Below are 16,042 nucleotides of genomic sequence, written 5' to 3' on the forward strand. Positions count from 1 at the left end.
TTTTACAGTATGTCTGTTTTTTTTTGTCTCTCGTTTTGACTGACTGGTTTTCCAACTGAAGGATGAGAGAAAAAAGGCGCTTGAAGAAGTGGAACTTAAATAAAATGGCAGACAGTCTCTGTGGAGCTCATAAATGACCTTGAAGGTGTGGGCCAAGTAGCTCTCGATCCTCGCTCGATGGGAAAGTATTTATTCCATCTCTGTCTTTCACACTTTCCTGCCGCTTCTGCTATTTCATTGTCTGCCTGTCTGTCGATACATCAGTCGCCTGGCTGCTGGGACTGTGTGGGAGGTGTTTAAATGATCCTCCGCCACAAAAAGAGATGGAAAGAAGAGAGAGTGACGGGGAGAGAGAGTGAGACATACGTTTGCAGCTAGGCATTTGTTTGTTACTGCATATTAATGAATATTAGATGTTTCATCACTAGAACCGCTAAAGCACTACTTTGGACTACTCATGAATTGAATTGTTTTATTACTCTGCCATTTTGAATTATTCCCCCCTCCGTCCTTGACTTTTCCTTAATAAGTTCATATAACACACTGCAGTTGTTTTGAATCTTAATGTCACCAACAGAAGTGGAGTTATAACTAGTTTTAAGAGGGCATGTCATTTTTTCAGCAGTTGTCCCCCGCTGCGCCTTCTCCTGACAGTAGGGCCTGCTACGCTCCTCCTCCTGACATTAGGGCCTGCTACGCTCCTTCTCCTGACAGTAGGGCCTGCTACGCTCCTTCTCCTGACAGTAGGGCCTGCTACGCTCCTTCTCCTGACAGTAGGGCCTGCTACGCTCCTTCTCCTGACAGTAGGGCCTGCTACGCTCCTTCTCCTGACATTAGGGCCTGCTACGCTCCTTCTCCTGACATTAGGGCCTGCTACGCTCCTTCTCCTGACAGTAGGGCCTGCTACGCTCCTTCTCCTGACATTAGGGCCTGCTACGCTCCTTCTCCTGACATTAGGGCCTGCTACGCTCCTTCTCCTGACAGTAGGGCCTGACAGTACGCTCCTTCTCCTGACAGTAGGGCCTGCTACGCTCCTTCTCCTGACAGTAGGGCCTGCTACGCTCCTCCTCCTGACAGTAGGGCCTGCTACGCTCCTTCTCCTGACAGTAGGGCCTGCTACGCTCCTTCTCCTGACAGTAGGGCCTGACAGTAGGGCCTGCTCCTCCTTCTCCTGACAGTAGGGCCTGCTACGCTCCTCCTTCTCCTGACAGTAGGGCCTGCTACGCTCCTTCTCCTGACAGTAGGGCCTGCTACGCTCCTTCTCCTGACAGTAGGGGGCCTGACTAGGGCCTGCTCCTCCTTCTCCTGACAGTAGGGCCTGCTACGCTCCTCCTCCTGACAGTAGGGCCTGCTACGCTCCTTCTCCTGACAGTAGGGCCTGCTACGCTCCTCCTCCTGACAGTAGGGGCCTGCTACGCTCCTTCTCCTGACAATAGGGCCTGCTACGCTAGGGCCTTCTCCTGACAGTAGGGCCTGCTACGCTCCTTCTCCTGACAGTAGGGCCTGCTACGCTCCTTCTCCTGACAGGGCCTGCTACGCTCCTTCTCCTGACAGTAGGGCCTGCTACGCTCCTTCTCCTGACAGTAGGGCCTGCTACGCTCCTTCTCCTGACAGTAGGGCCTGCTACGCTCCTTCTCCTGACTACGCTCCTTCTCCTGACAGTAGGGCCTGCTGCGCTCCTCTCCTGACAGTAGGGGGCCTAGGGCCTGCTACGCTCCTTCTCCTGACAGTAGGGCCTGCTACGCTCCTTCTCCTGACAGTAGGGCCTGCTACGCTAGGGCCGCTCCTTCTCCTGACAGTAGGGCCTGCTACGCTCCTTCTCCTGACAGTAGGGCCTGCTACGCTCCTTCTCCTGACAGTAGGGCCTGCTACGCTCCTTCTCCTGACAGTAGGGCCCTGCTCCTTCTCCTACGCTCCTTCTCCTGACAGTAGGGCCTACGGCTCCTTCTCCTGACAGTAGGGCCTGCTCCTCCTCCTGACAGTAGGGCCTGCTACGCTCCTCCTCTCCTGACGCTCCTTCTCCAATAGGGCCTGCTACGCTCCTTCTCCTGACAGTAGGGCTCCTGACAGTACGCTCCTTCTCCTGACAGTAGGGCCTGCTACGCTCCTTCTCCTGACAGTAGGGCCTGCTACGCTCCTTCTCCTGACAGTAGGGCCTGCTACGCTCCTTCTCCTGACAGTAGGGCCTGCTACGCTCCTTCTCCTGACAGTAGGGCCTGCTACGCTCCTTCTCCTGACAGTAGGGCCTGCTACGCTCCTTCTCCTGACAGTAGGGCCTGCTACGCTCCTTCTCCTGACAGTAGCTCCTTCTCCTGACAGTAGGGGCCTGCTACGCTCCTTCTCCTGACAGGGCCTGCTACGCTCCTTCTCCTGACTAGGGCCCTTCCTCTCCTGACAGGGCCTGCTACGCTCCTTCTCCTGACAGTAGGGCCTGCTACGCTCCTTCTCCCGACAGTAGGGCCTGCTACGCTCCTTCTCCCGACAGTAGGGCCTGCTACGCTCCTTCTCCCGACAGTAGGGCCTGCTACGCTCCTTCTTCTGACAGTAGGGCCTGCTACGCTCCTCCTCCCGACAGTAGGGCCTGCTACACTCCTTCTCCTGACAGTGAAGGTGCTGTGCCCAGTTGATTATCACCCTGATAATTGCCTCAAAATTTAATCTAAACTTGACCTGTTCCCGAAACTAATTTCCACACAAACAGTGCATTCGTAAAGTATTCAGACCCCTTGACTTTTTCTACATTTTGTTACGTTACAGCCTTAATTTAAAATGGATTAAATAGTTTTTTCCCTCTTTCATCAATCTACTCGCAACACCCCATAATGACAAAGAAAAACCAGGTTTTTAGACATTTTTGAAAATGTATAACATTTTTTAAACCGATATCACATTTACATAAGTATTCAGACCCTTTACCCAGTACTTTGTTGACGCACCTTTGGCAGCTATTACAGCCTTGAGTCTTCTTGGCTATGAAGCTACATGCTTGGCACACCTGTATTTGGGGAGTTTCTCCCATTCTTCTCTGCAGATCCTCTCAAGCTCCGTAAGGATGGATGGGGAGCATCGCTGCACAGCTATTTTCAGGTCTTTCCATAGATGTTAGATTGGGTTCAAGTCCGGGCTCTGATTAGGCCACTCAAGGTCATTCAGAGACTTGTCCCGAAGCCACTCCTGTATTGTCTTGGCTGTGTGCTTAGGGTCATTGTCCTGTTGGAAGATGATCCTTTGCCCCAGTCTGAGGTCTTGAGAGCTCTGGAGCAGTTTTTCATCAAGGATCTCGCTGTATTTTGCGCCGTTCATCTTTCCCTTAATCCTAACTAGTCTCCCAGTCTCTGCCGCTGAAAAACATCCCAACAGCATGCTGCCACCACCATGGTGCAGACGTGACACTTGGCTTTCAGGCCTAAGGTTTTAATCTTGGTTTCATCAGACCATAGAATCTTGTTTCTCATGGTATGAGAGTCTTTAGGTGCCTTTTGGCAAAACTCCATGCGGGCTGTCATGTGCCTTTTACTGAGGAGTGGCTTCCATCTGGCCACTCTACCATAAAGGCCTGATTGGTGGAGTGAAGCATACATGTTTGATTACAAACTATAGTTTTGGCAAGTCGGTTAGCACATCTACTTTGTGTTTGACACAAGCCATTTTTTCAACAATTGTTTACAGACAAATTATTTTATTTATTATTCACTGAATCACAATTCCAGTGGGTCAGAAGTTTACATACACTAAGTTGACTGTGCCTTTAAACAGTTTGGAAAATTCCCGAAAATTGTGTCATGGCTTTAGAAGTGTCTGATAGGCTAATTGGCATCATTGGAGATGTACCTGTGGATGTATTTCAAGGCAAACCTTTTCTCAGTGCCTCTTTGCTTGACATCATGGGGAAATCAAATGAAATCCGCCAAGAACTCAGAAAATAAATTGTAGACCTACACAAGTCTGGTTCATCCTTGGGAGCAATTTCCAAACACCTGAAGGAAACACGTTTATCTGTACAAACAATAGTACGTAAGTATAAACACCATGGGACCACGCAGCCGCCATACCGCTCAGGAAGGAGACACTTTCTGTCTCCTAGATATTAACGTATTTTGGTGTGAAAAGGGCAAATCAATCCCAGAACAACAGCAAAGGACCTTGTATCTATATCCACAGTAAAATGAGTCCTACGATAACCTGAAAGGCAACTCCGCAAGGAAGAAGCCACTGCTCCAAAACAGACTTAAAAAATCCAGACCACGGTTTGCAACTGCACATGGGGACAAAGATCGTACTGATGAAACAAAAATAGAACTATATATTATAGAACTATAATGACCATCGTTATGTTTGGAGGAAAAGGGGGGAGGCTTGCAAGCCGAAGACACCATCCCAACCGTGAGGCACGGGGGTGGCAGCATCATGTTGTGGGGGTGCTTTTCTGCAGGAGGGACTGATGCACTTCAGAAAATAGATGGCATCATGAGGGAGGAAAATTATGTGGATATATTGGAGCATCAGTCAGGAAGTTAACCATCCCAATCGTGAGGCACGGGGGTGGCAGCATCATGTTGTGGGGGTGCTTTTCTGCAGGAGGGACTGATGCACTTAAAATGTGTCTTCCAAATGGACAATGACCCCAAGCATACTTCCAAAGTTGTGGCAAAATGGCTTGGAGTGGAGTATTGGAGTGGCCATCACAAAGCCCTGACCTCAATCCTATAGAACATTTGTAGGCATAACTGAAAAAGCGTGTGCTAGGATTAAATGTCAGGTATTGTGAAAAACTGAGTTTAAATGTATTTGGCTAAGGTGTATGTAAACTTCTGACTTCAACTGTATGTAATTAGGGTATTTCTGTTTTTTATTAGTAATACATTTGAAAACATTTCCAAAACTCTTTTTCCGCTTTGTCGTTATGGGGTATTGTGTGTAGATTGATGAAACAAGAAAAAGTCATCCATTTTAAAATATGGCTGTAACTTAACAAAATGTAGAAAAGGGAAAGGTGTCTGAATACTTTCTGAATGCACTTTATGCTTTCTGTTTCATAGTCGTAACAAACGAACTCCTCGACTACAATTGATTGATCCCCTGAAGTTTGGTGTTTTTTGGTTTGGGTTTTTACATATAGCATACAGTAAAATAAACTAATGAAAATGCTATTGTGTTACAATAGTTTTTTCTAACATAACCAAATTAATGTTGTTGTGTTAGCATATATGAAATGTATTAATTGCACTGTTAGACTGTCGCAATCAGAATGACTGCTCGTGAGCTCAGTGGTTCTGGTGTTAAATCTCTTGCACTTATAGAGGCCTAAACAAAGGCTTCCAAAATGGCTGTGATTACAGGGCAGAACGGATCAAATGGACATGTTTACATATTACTGAGACTCGCTGCCACTCTAATCGGTCCCCTATATATATTTAATTGTTCGGGAACTTCTACCACATATCACTTAAACAGGACAGGACTCTCACTTAGGTGTGCAACAAATATAGCCACTTATTCCCTACATAGTGCACTACTTTTGACAAGGGCCCATAGGTCTCTGGTCAAAGGTAGTGCACTATGTAGTAGGGAATAGGGTGCCATTAGGGACTCAGGCCCAGATAGAGTAGGCCAGCTTGCCTTGCATTGCCCTGCCGGATCCAATCCCGCCTTGGGTTATGCATCATCATTAAGGAGAGCCATCTTGCATGGAGAAGCCAATCAGCTCTCCCAGTGGGGGCTGTTTTTCTGGAGCTTTCTGATCCAGTGGAGCAGTCCTTCAGTCAGAGCCCCCACCAGCCCAGGCATAACTGACAGAGTCATCCATTTGGAGTCCACACCACCATTACGGCTGCATTGTGACCCAGATGAGCTGTCACATGCAAGGACCTCCAGCAGTACTCCAATTTTCAGGCCCTCTGACTCCTCATTTCATCCAGCCTCTATCATGCATTGTGATGTTGGCCTAGGCTGATGGGTGAAACCACATTAGAATACAGACCCCAACTGCCCCTCCTCCCTCCATCCCTTCTTCCTGTCTTCCACTTCATCCCCACCTTCTCCACCATTCCTTCTCCTCCCAGGGAAAGTAGTGATGTGGAATGACAGGGTCCATTCCTAAACAGGTGGCGGCATTGGCATCCTACTGCATTAGACCAGTGTCTTTACACGCTCCGCCTGCCTCCACATTCCACACTAGTCATGCCAAGCAGCCACATAGCCAAAAACCAGTCCACCAGCCCACTCCACTTTATCCCAACCCCACCATCAGGCTCTCCTCTCTGGGTTAACTAGAGGCTGTGGCAGCCTGAGTGCTCTGGGGCATAGTGTAGGATGGGCGTCAGGAAAATGGAGGGCCTTGCTGTAGCAGTCACTGTTTGTGACTTACACTATTGATTTATGCATGATATTTTTTATTGCATCTTAATATCAGTGTTGAGGCTTGTTTTATGATGCTGGAGGAAGCTCCTCGTTTGTGACGATGGCTCCAGAATCACCTCAATGAATTGCTGGTTTAAACACTCTGTTGATACAGTGAACCTACATACAACTGGTGTTATTGCCTACAGTAATACTGCACAATGTGTTTTAATTCATCGGAGGAGGTTGCATCTCTACCTGGGTTGAAATCACACTCATTGTCAGGGTTTTTATCGTCTTAGCAATCAGCCTCTCTCCCTTTGTTATGATATCTGTCCTTGTTTCTCAGTGATGGCCGTGTGGTTGCCAATGTTTTATCTCAAGGCCCGAGATAAAAATATGGTTCATTAAAACATCACACTGTTATGATCGGCAAAGCTGAGTGGAGATAATGAGTACGCACCCACGTACACACACACACACACCTATACACGCCCGCCCGCACACACACACACACAAAAACACACTCACACACACACACCTATACACGCCCGCCCGCACACACACACACACAAAAACACACTCACACACACACACACACACCTATACACGCCCGCCCGCACACACACACACAAAAACACACTCACACACACACACACACACAAAAACACACTCACACATACACACACACAAACAGACACACACACACAAAAACAAACTCACACACACGCACACACAAAAACACACACACACACACACACAAAAACACTCACACACACACACACACACACACACACACACACACAAAAACTCTCACACACACAAACATACACAAATAAAATAAGTGAAATTAAAGCAATTATTTGTTTATCATGATGTATTTCTCTGATGTCTGTTATTCTTCCTCTTAAATAATCAACCTTTTTTTTTACTCTGGATTCAATGAGATAATATTTCTGCATTACATCTCTAGTAGATCCGTTAATATTGAGATGTTACATAAAAGCACAGTGTTTCACAGATCATCTTTAAATTGTTGTTTTGAAGGTCGGAAATGTTGCTTTTAATCGTGTCCTCACAGTTTCCTCTGTGCCCTTTAATTGTCCCTGGCTTCTTAACAAATGGCACTCTATTCCCTACATAGTGCACACCCTTTGACCAAAGCCCTGGTCGAAAGTAGTGTGCTATATAGGGAATAGGGGGCCATTTGGGACGAGGGCCCCAGTCTGTTGAACAACTTACACTCCGTTCCGCTGTGTCCTGAACCATTTCGTATAAAGTGCCACTTTATAATGCATTTTTAATCAGCCCTTCCTTCCCACTCTTATTATGAATTAGAGATGCTGTTCTATTCTGTTCAGTCAGACACGGACACAGAGGCGTTGTGTGGCTCCTCTACTCTCCCCTTAAACAGGAAGCATGTTCATTCAAGAAGCAACCGACTGGGCCTGCATCACAAATGGCACTCTATTCCCTAAATAGCACAAACTTAGGGTTTTGGTCAAAAGCAGTGCCATATGTAGGTAATAGGGTGTTATTTGGGACATATACTGGCCCTTTAGAGTGGCCATGAAGCAAGAGACTGGCCCCTTAAAATAGGTCACTTTCCTCAGACATGGGAAGGGATAGATTCCTGTTAAAAACAGCAGGAATTTATAACTATGCTACAGTATAGCTCACTTTTGTTGAATGTGATTTGTTTGTCTGTGTCTATGCCTCTGTGTACTCTAAATTTGCACACATGCGTTGCTTTTGTGGCTATACAGTACAGCAGTGTCAAATGCTTCCATCCAGGCCCTTGGGAAGCACTTCCCAGAGCATTATGTAGAGCTTATTGTAAATCGCATCTCTTTATCAAGCCATAAACGCCAAGGCCTTATGAGTTATTCTTTAAATAAACAGCTGTCGTTAACGCTGCCCCATTATCCCTGTTGATGAATGCTAATGGGATCTACTGACTTGCAGAGTGGAGAGGGAGAGGGAGAAAGAAAGAGCGAGAGATGGCCCGGCTGAGTGCTTCTCCTTCACAGTGGCTCAGACTATCTGACAGCCTTTATGAACTCTACACAGGGGTGGGACTAACACATGGTGTAAATAATGTACATATTCAACCCAATCACATCTCGGTTAGGCCCACGGAAGGATCAGCCTAACTTTGAAATTGTGCATTTAAATATGTTAGGAAGTATAAAAAAAACGATTAGTCCGTCCATCCTTCCTCTCTGACTGTCCGGCCCTTCAGTGGTCATATAGATACAGTGTTAAATGAAGGGCGAGAGAGCCAAAAGAAAGAGGAGAATCTGATAGAAACTTTGGTCAGAGTGCCAGCCAGTAGAATGTTCATGTGCTTTGCTCTTGAATGGAGCTGCACCACCTTGCGGGGTTTATTTCTTACTCTCTGAAAACAAAATGCTCCCCTGCCCTGCTGTCTGCATGAGAGAGTAGTGAGACGGATGGTCTCAGATCACGTTTGTTTCATTATTTCCCCTAGTAGATCAAAGACGCTTAATTTAATAAAGAAGAATCTAATGTTTCAGAGTCCATACTGGCATCTCTCTCTAGGCATTAAGTTATTTGAGAGTTACGGGTACACCATCGTGGACTTGAATATGACCTTTCACTCCAATTGTTCGTGGTCGAGAAAGTTACCGGGCCATCGGAGGTTGAAATGAGCATTTACTTAGTTAAGGTGGTCAGATATGTTGTGAGGTTAAGTATGGGTTGTTGTGGAGCCCACACAGCCTGAGAACCCTATGGCATGCTGCAGGCACTGTTAGCTCAGTCAGGTGCAACCAGAGCAGATCAAATACTTTACACATAACAGGCAGCATTTACTGAATGGAACCTTTTACTGGATGCTATGGAAACAGGTGAATCACAGTCTTCTGCTCCTCCTACCTCCTCCTCTTCTCCCCTTTGTCTATACATACCCCCTCCTCGAACTGTACCGCCCTTCCCCCTCTCTTTCCATCTCTGTTCTGTCTCAATATGCAATATATCGGTTTCTCTATTAGCTGAGTGTAACCTTTCCCTGGCCCTGCAGATGTAGGTGTGTGTTGCATAGAGAATTGTAATTACAGGTGGTGTGTGGTTGCACAGGGATTCTTTGGCAGCGCAATCGGTGGTGTGTGTGTGTGTGTACAGTATGTGCTTGTTTGCACGCCTTTTCATGTGTATGTGTGTGTCTTTGTGCCTGTGTGTGTGTGTCTCTGTGTGTGTGGGTGTGTCTGCATGTGTGTTCACGATCAGCTGATCTATCAGGATGGATATGTGATGATCGGCAGGTCATGGGGAGGTATACTGCAGAGATATTGGGAGTGAAGAGGGAGGATGCTCCCACATTCCAAACCAATGAAATCAATTATTGGTTGGTATCTAGTGTCTACAAAGCAGGGTTTGCACTTGTCCCGTAGCTCTCACTTCATTTAGTGTGAAGCAGACAAAAGGAATTACATTTTCTGTCAGTAAAGACTTGCCAAATGTGCTCACACTCCCTCTCTCTCTTTCTCTCTCCTCTCTCTCTTTCTCTCTCTATCTCTCTCACTCTCTTTCTCTCTCTCTCTCTCTCTCCTCTCTTCTCTCTCTATCCTCTCTCTCTTTCTCTCCTCTCTTCTCTCTCTATCCTCTCTCTCTCTTTCTCTCTCTATCTCTCTCGCTCTCTTTCTCTCTCTCTCCTCTCTTCTCTCTCTCTATCCTCTCACTCTTTATCTCCTCTCTTCTCTCTCCTCTCTCTCTCTCTCCTCTCTCTCTCTCTTTCTCTCTCTATCTCTCTCGCTCTCTTTCTCTCTCTCTCTCTTTCTCTCTCTCTCTTCTCTCTCTCTATCCTCTCTCTCTTTCTCTCCTCTCTCTCTCTCTCTCTCTCTCTCTCTCTCTCTCTCTCTCTCTCTCTCTCTAACTCTTTCTTCTTCTTTCTTTTCTCATTGGGTTTTAAACCCAACCAGTGGACCTGGCCAGTAGGTGCTGCTGTGTGTTCAAAATAGAGGATTATTTTTAGGAAAAGCAATGCCACATTGTCTCTCCTCTCTGTCGAGGGGGGCCTCTGCTCTCCTCTGCGTAATTACCTTATAATGTAAATGGCAGCTCACAAGAGACAGAGTTCTGTTGAGAGAGAGTCACATACAGCACTACAATACAGCCTTAGCCTCAAATTAGCTTTCCTCGCTTAATTAACTACCCAGCACTGAGCTGCTCCCAACCAGGCTTCTCTCTCTCTCCTGGTTAGCCAGCTTAGCGTGGCTTAGCTCACCATCTCTCCCTAGACTGAGTCTGAAAGATACTAGCTTGTGCTGTGAGTCAGAGCACATGTTGATCAATCAAGCATGGTTTGCTTTCTTCTCTTGCTCAGTCAAGCAAACAAACAAGCTACATCTCCCTCCTTCCCTCCCAGCCCCCAACAGGCCTAGTTGCTGAGGCCGTCGTGGAATTGAGAAATGTGTGTTATTGACCTTGACGGTAGGTAGGTTGGTTCATTCAGAGCTGCTCAAGGGGAAAGGAATGTGTCTGGGTGACTTGTCATTCTGTATGCAGAACTGAGTGAGCATCTCTCTCTCTTTAACCTATTTTACCACACTCTCCAGGATCCCTTCCTCCCTCACTCCTTTCTTCCCCTCGGCAACTGCCCCTCCATCCCTTTATCTCTCCTTCCCCCCATCCCTCCCTCTCTTTTACCTGTTTTATAGTACCCTCCAGCCTCCCTCCATTCCTCATGTCTTCCCCTCCCTTCCCTCCTTCTCCCAGACCACTGCCCCCCTCCATCTCCACCCATGGATCTCTCATTCCCACCAGCCCAGCACCTGTTAGAGGTAGGAGTGGCTGTGTGTCTGTGTTCAAGGAGCACCAGTGCCTCTCCTCTCCTCTCCTCTCCTCTCCTCTCCTCTCCTCTCCTCTCCTCTCCTCTCCTCTCCTCTCCTCCTCCTCTCCTCTCCTCTCCCTCCTCCTCTCCTCTCCCCTCCCCTCTCCCTCCTCTCCTCTCCTCTCCTCTCCTCTCCTCTCCTCTCCTCCTCCCCTCCCCTCCCTCCTCCTCTCCTCTCCTGTGAAGACCAGCCAGTGAGCTGGAACTGTTCTCGTCCATTAACCTGCCGGCACAATGGACTAACACAACGCCACTCCACAACCCCCGGAGAGGAGAGGGAGGGAGGGAGCAGCAGTCATTTGTCAGACAACTGCTGAGATGTTTTAACTGCAGATAGGATGTTTTCCTGACCAATAAAAGTTTTAACTCGAGACCAAAGTCATTCCTGGTCAAGTCACCAGGTCAGGACTATTTCCTGATCCTATTTATGACACAGCATCCACTAACCCATCAACATAAGTAGGTGGCCATGGTGAGGGTCAAGTGTTGGGTTCCAGTCACCTGGGGTCAAACCGGTGCTTGGGGACGCCCAGGACAGGGTTAATATGGTGCTTGGGGATAGGGTCTTGTTGCCTTCTTCCGCCTGAGATGACAGATAACATCCCACACTCCTCTGTCCTCACCTTTTCATCCTGGTCAGTGGTCACTTCTAGGGTCATGGTATGGTCATTTTTAGGTGGTGACCAACTGGTCACATGTGCCATGAGTCATTCTGCTACCCCAGAATCATTTCTTGCTGTGTGGTCGAGTGGGTCAAATTCCAACAAAATGTACCATCTTACTGCCCTTTCCTTTTATAATCTGTCTGTATAAACATAGAACAATTGTATCTATTATCATCAATCTATATTTAGGCTATAAACCATTTGTATTTCTAAACCATTGATTGTATGAGATAGTTTGTGAAACCCCCAAAAAGTACTCTCTTAAAAACCAATATTAAGGTTAAAGAACCACTTTGGGTGGTTTAGAGTACTTCATTTCTGTTTTAAAACACATTGTGAGTATTAAAACACTTCCATAGGGTTTTACATTTAAACACCCTCCAAACACCAGTTGTCAGCTGAGATGCACTACTTTTCATGGTTTCATTACACAATCATGGTGTTTTGAGACTTTCTATTTTTACAGTGTAATTCCATGATCATTTCGCAGATATTTTATTGTCTTATCAAACACACAACGATTAGGAGGTTATTTTCCAAACACTGTATTTCTACTAGTTTTTGAAGTAAATAGGCCTAGTTAAACAGCTTTTACCCAGGGTTTGCTCTCTTCTCCTCTTACTGTAATGTATGTTCGCTCTATTGGGATTCAGAATTCTCTTCACCTCTTCCTCTCGCCCTTCACACCAGTAAAGTTCTGCCTTAATTTGACAACTTAATCTGAGCCATAATGGCCCAGACAATCGTTTCTCCCTGGGACTGTAGCCTACGTGTCTGAAACGGCCTATGGCTGGGACTGCATTATAAAGGCAAAACAATCGTCAGGCTTTTAATGCAAACAGCATTGGAAGCAGAACAATTAAAGTCCCCTGCGCTCAGATATCTTCCCACACAGTTTGCCCCTTTGGCCTTTCCCGGTCCCCTTGAAAATCTCTCTCTCTCTTTCTCTCTCTCTCTTTCTCTCCTTTCCTAACTCATAGCCAACTCTGCCGAATGTTTTGGAGACACTTTTATTTTTCTCATTTGCACCGTTTTGGGCTTTTTGGGCTGTTCCTGCACATTTTTTGGTTGTCCCTGCAGCCTGTCTGATACTTATTTCTCAGGACTAATTTACCCCCAGCTAGCCTCCGCCGCTCTGAGAGAGAGAGTGGGGGGGGGGGGGGGACTGGTGATTCCGATAGCAGGTCTACCTGTCATTGTCCCTCCCTTTGTGTTAAAGTAGTCATTAGCAATCAGTTGGCTGTGTTGCTCAAAGAGCCACTGCCTTTTTGTGTCTCCTTCACATGTCTAGATGCATGGACACAGGCACATACATAAACACACAGACAAACACTCACCTGTCTTGCACTCATGTCGATGATCTTTTTCTTCTTCCCTCTCGCCACACCTGATTACCACTCAGGCAGCTTTTCCTACCTCCTTCATTTGGCCCTTCAGAATGAACAACAGCAACAGTCTGTCTGGACCTGTTTCTCTGACAGTAAACAGATCTGGAGAAGTGTAGAGCGGAGACATCTCTGCCATGCACGTCAAAGATGACGACATCAAGTGAAACTATGCTGAGGTTACTTTAAGAGGTGAAAGGCATTGTTTCTCTCTCTCCATCTCCTCTCTCTCTTTCTCTCTCTCATTGCTCTCTCTCTCTCTCTCTCTCTCTCTCTCTCTCTCTCTCTCTCTCATTGCTCTTGCTCTCTCTCCCTCAATCTCCCTCCACCTCCATCTCAACCTGCTCCAGCATATTTTATCATCACCTTATTTATGGGACATTTCTTTCCACGTCCTGATTAGAATTAGCGAGTGAGTTTTCCGATTTGCTCCGTGGAGTGAGAAATCACTTTCTCAATGAGAATAATTGAACATGGGCAGGGGTGCCAGCTCATTAGCTACAAATCATAGGAAGCAGGAGCACCTTAGCACCACACCATAATGACTTGTGGGAATAGAAGGCCCTAGCGTGCCTCGTACGGGGAAAAGTTGGACCAAGCAACAGCAGCACAGAGTCAGACATGGAAGTACTGTAAAACAAGGAAGTTATTACCCTTATTTGTATGAAATGTGTTTAGAGTGTACGTTGAATCAAAGAAGAGATTGACAACCGGATTAGGAGAAGCAATATTAGCGTTATTTATTTTCCATTAAATCAGTCTGAAAGCAAGGATTCTACTGCTCACTTTTAGTTATAGTGCATACTGGAGGCCTACTGCTGAAAAGCCTTCAGAGTATTCTGCCTAGTCATAGTATGAAAGAGAGTCAAATATTTTAAGGCGAGCCTGTCTGGTCTGCTCAAAGGACATTTACAAATGGAGCTGACTTTGTCCAGGCAGCTATTGTTGACAGTCCATAGAAATTACTGTAGCTACGCTCTCAAAAACTTTGCAATACATCAAATTGCTCATTTAAGGGCTTCTCTCTCCTCTTCCATCCTATCATCTCTTCCCTCTGCTCAAACCTTCTCCAACCTATCTCTGATTCTGCCTCCTCAACCCTCCTCTCCTCCTTTCACCATCCAGACACAAACCTGGAGGCAGAAAGTTACTTTAGAGAGCCACTTTGACATTAAGTAGTGTCTCTCTGTAGTTCCACGCTGAATAATCATCACCTGGAGGCAATTAAGCAGTCAAAACCAGGAAAGAAAAAGGACATGCTGCAGTGCAGTGCACAAATGGTGTGCACCCTATTTTCTTTATAGTGCACTACCCTATGGGGCCTGGTCAAAAGTAGTGCACTATCATGGTAATAGGGTGCCATTTGGGACAGAACCATGCAGTCCAACTTCCACAATGCAAATACAATATCTGAGAGCTAATAAGAGCCATATTCTGCCACACCTATTAGGCTAACCGGTTAAGCACCATTTATATCCCTGCCAGGGTTTGCAGTGGGGCAAAAGATGGACTTTAGGTGATTGACAGGATCCGATTTCCCTCAGTGCTGAATAATTCAACACTATTTATTTGATTTCCCTTTTCTTTCTCTCTCTCCACTCCCTCTCTCTTCTCTCACCTCTTTTCGCTCCTCTCTCTTTTATGTTTCGTTCGTTTCCCTTCCCTGTGCTCCAATGATTCCACATGGGCACAATGAGGTCCAGTGTCACAATGAGCTTTTCACACTGTTTTATTGGTTCCCGTTAGAGGGCCACAGATTTTAAATTGCTGTAGGAATGTAACATGGCTCTAGCCTGCAGTAAACATCTCAAGCCCAGGGAGTGTGTGTGTGGGCGTGCTTGTGTGGAAGGGCCAGGCAGGAAGGTCCATTCTCCATTTAAAGCAAAGAGACACATTTAATTTGCATCAATGGGAAACCAAAGCGGATGGCGGTTGAATGGGGGCAATGGGATGTTTTTTATGTGACACTGAGAAAGGAGAGAAATAGAGAAAGGAGGAGAGAGCGATGAAAAATGTCCTTTGTGTGACGACACAAATTCACAGCCAGGGTGCTGGCTGTGTTCTCTTGTCCTCTTTTGTCTTGTGGTTAGCTCCAGCTGGCTTGGCCTGGCCTCCACTGGCCTATAGCATGCAGGTGAGCCCACTGAGGCTTAAGCCAGTGTCTGTGGATCTTGGATACTCTTTTCATTACCTTTTTAGATGGAGAAATGCATTAATACAATGCTATTTAGGTAGGTTGGTCACATTTAGTTGAAATATCTTGGATATAAGTGTCTCATTTAAAAAAAAAACAGCATTGCGATAGATTCATTGTCTCGCCACTGTGCTTTTCTCCTTCTGACATTTCTTCCGTCTTACATATCCAGATTTTTTTGTGTGTGTGCGTGTGTGTGTGTGTGTGTGTGTAGACCTTGTTGTTATGCATTAAAATGTGCTCTGTTATTCCCTAAATATATTCAGGATTTCCACTAGAACCAATCTGCTTTCTCCTTCCATTAGGCTTGCCATGGATAAGGCCTGAGAGGGTGCGGTGCTGTCTTGAATTGTAGGCGACATGAATCTGACTTGACGTTTTTGCATGATTGGTCTAAAAGTAAGCAGATAGCTCAGTAAACTAGTATTTCATTGGCAAAGAGTAGAGAGGATGTTAATATGTTTACCTAAATAGACACAATGGTTGTTGCTTTTCTATACTGAACAAAAATATTAACGCAACATGCAACAATTTCAAAGGTTTTAGTGATGTATACTTCATAGAAGGAAATCAGTCAATTAGGCCCTATTCTATGGATTTCACATGA

The 16,042-nt window shown here is 46.1% G+C and overlaps 1 protein-coding gene across 2 annotated transcripts in view; it reads left to right on the forward strand.

Moving 5' to 3' along the window:
* LOC115104519 (partitioning defective 3 homolog) overlaps positions 1 to 16,042 on the forward strand; it is a 581,101-nt gene that overhangs the window by 243,206 nt on the left and 321,853 nt on the right. The gene's annotated exons all lie outside the window — the stretch shown is intronic.

Source organism: Oncorhynchus nerka, linkage group LG22 (genome assembly GCF_034236695.1).
Source record: "Oncorhynchus nerka isolate Pitt River linkage group LG22, Oner_Uvic_2.0, whole genome shotgun sequence".
NCBI classification, from domain to species: domain Eukaryota; kingdom Metazoa; phylum Chordata; class Actinopteri; order Salmoniformes; family Salmonidae; genus Oncorhynchus; species Oncorhynchus nerka.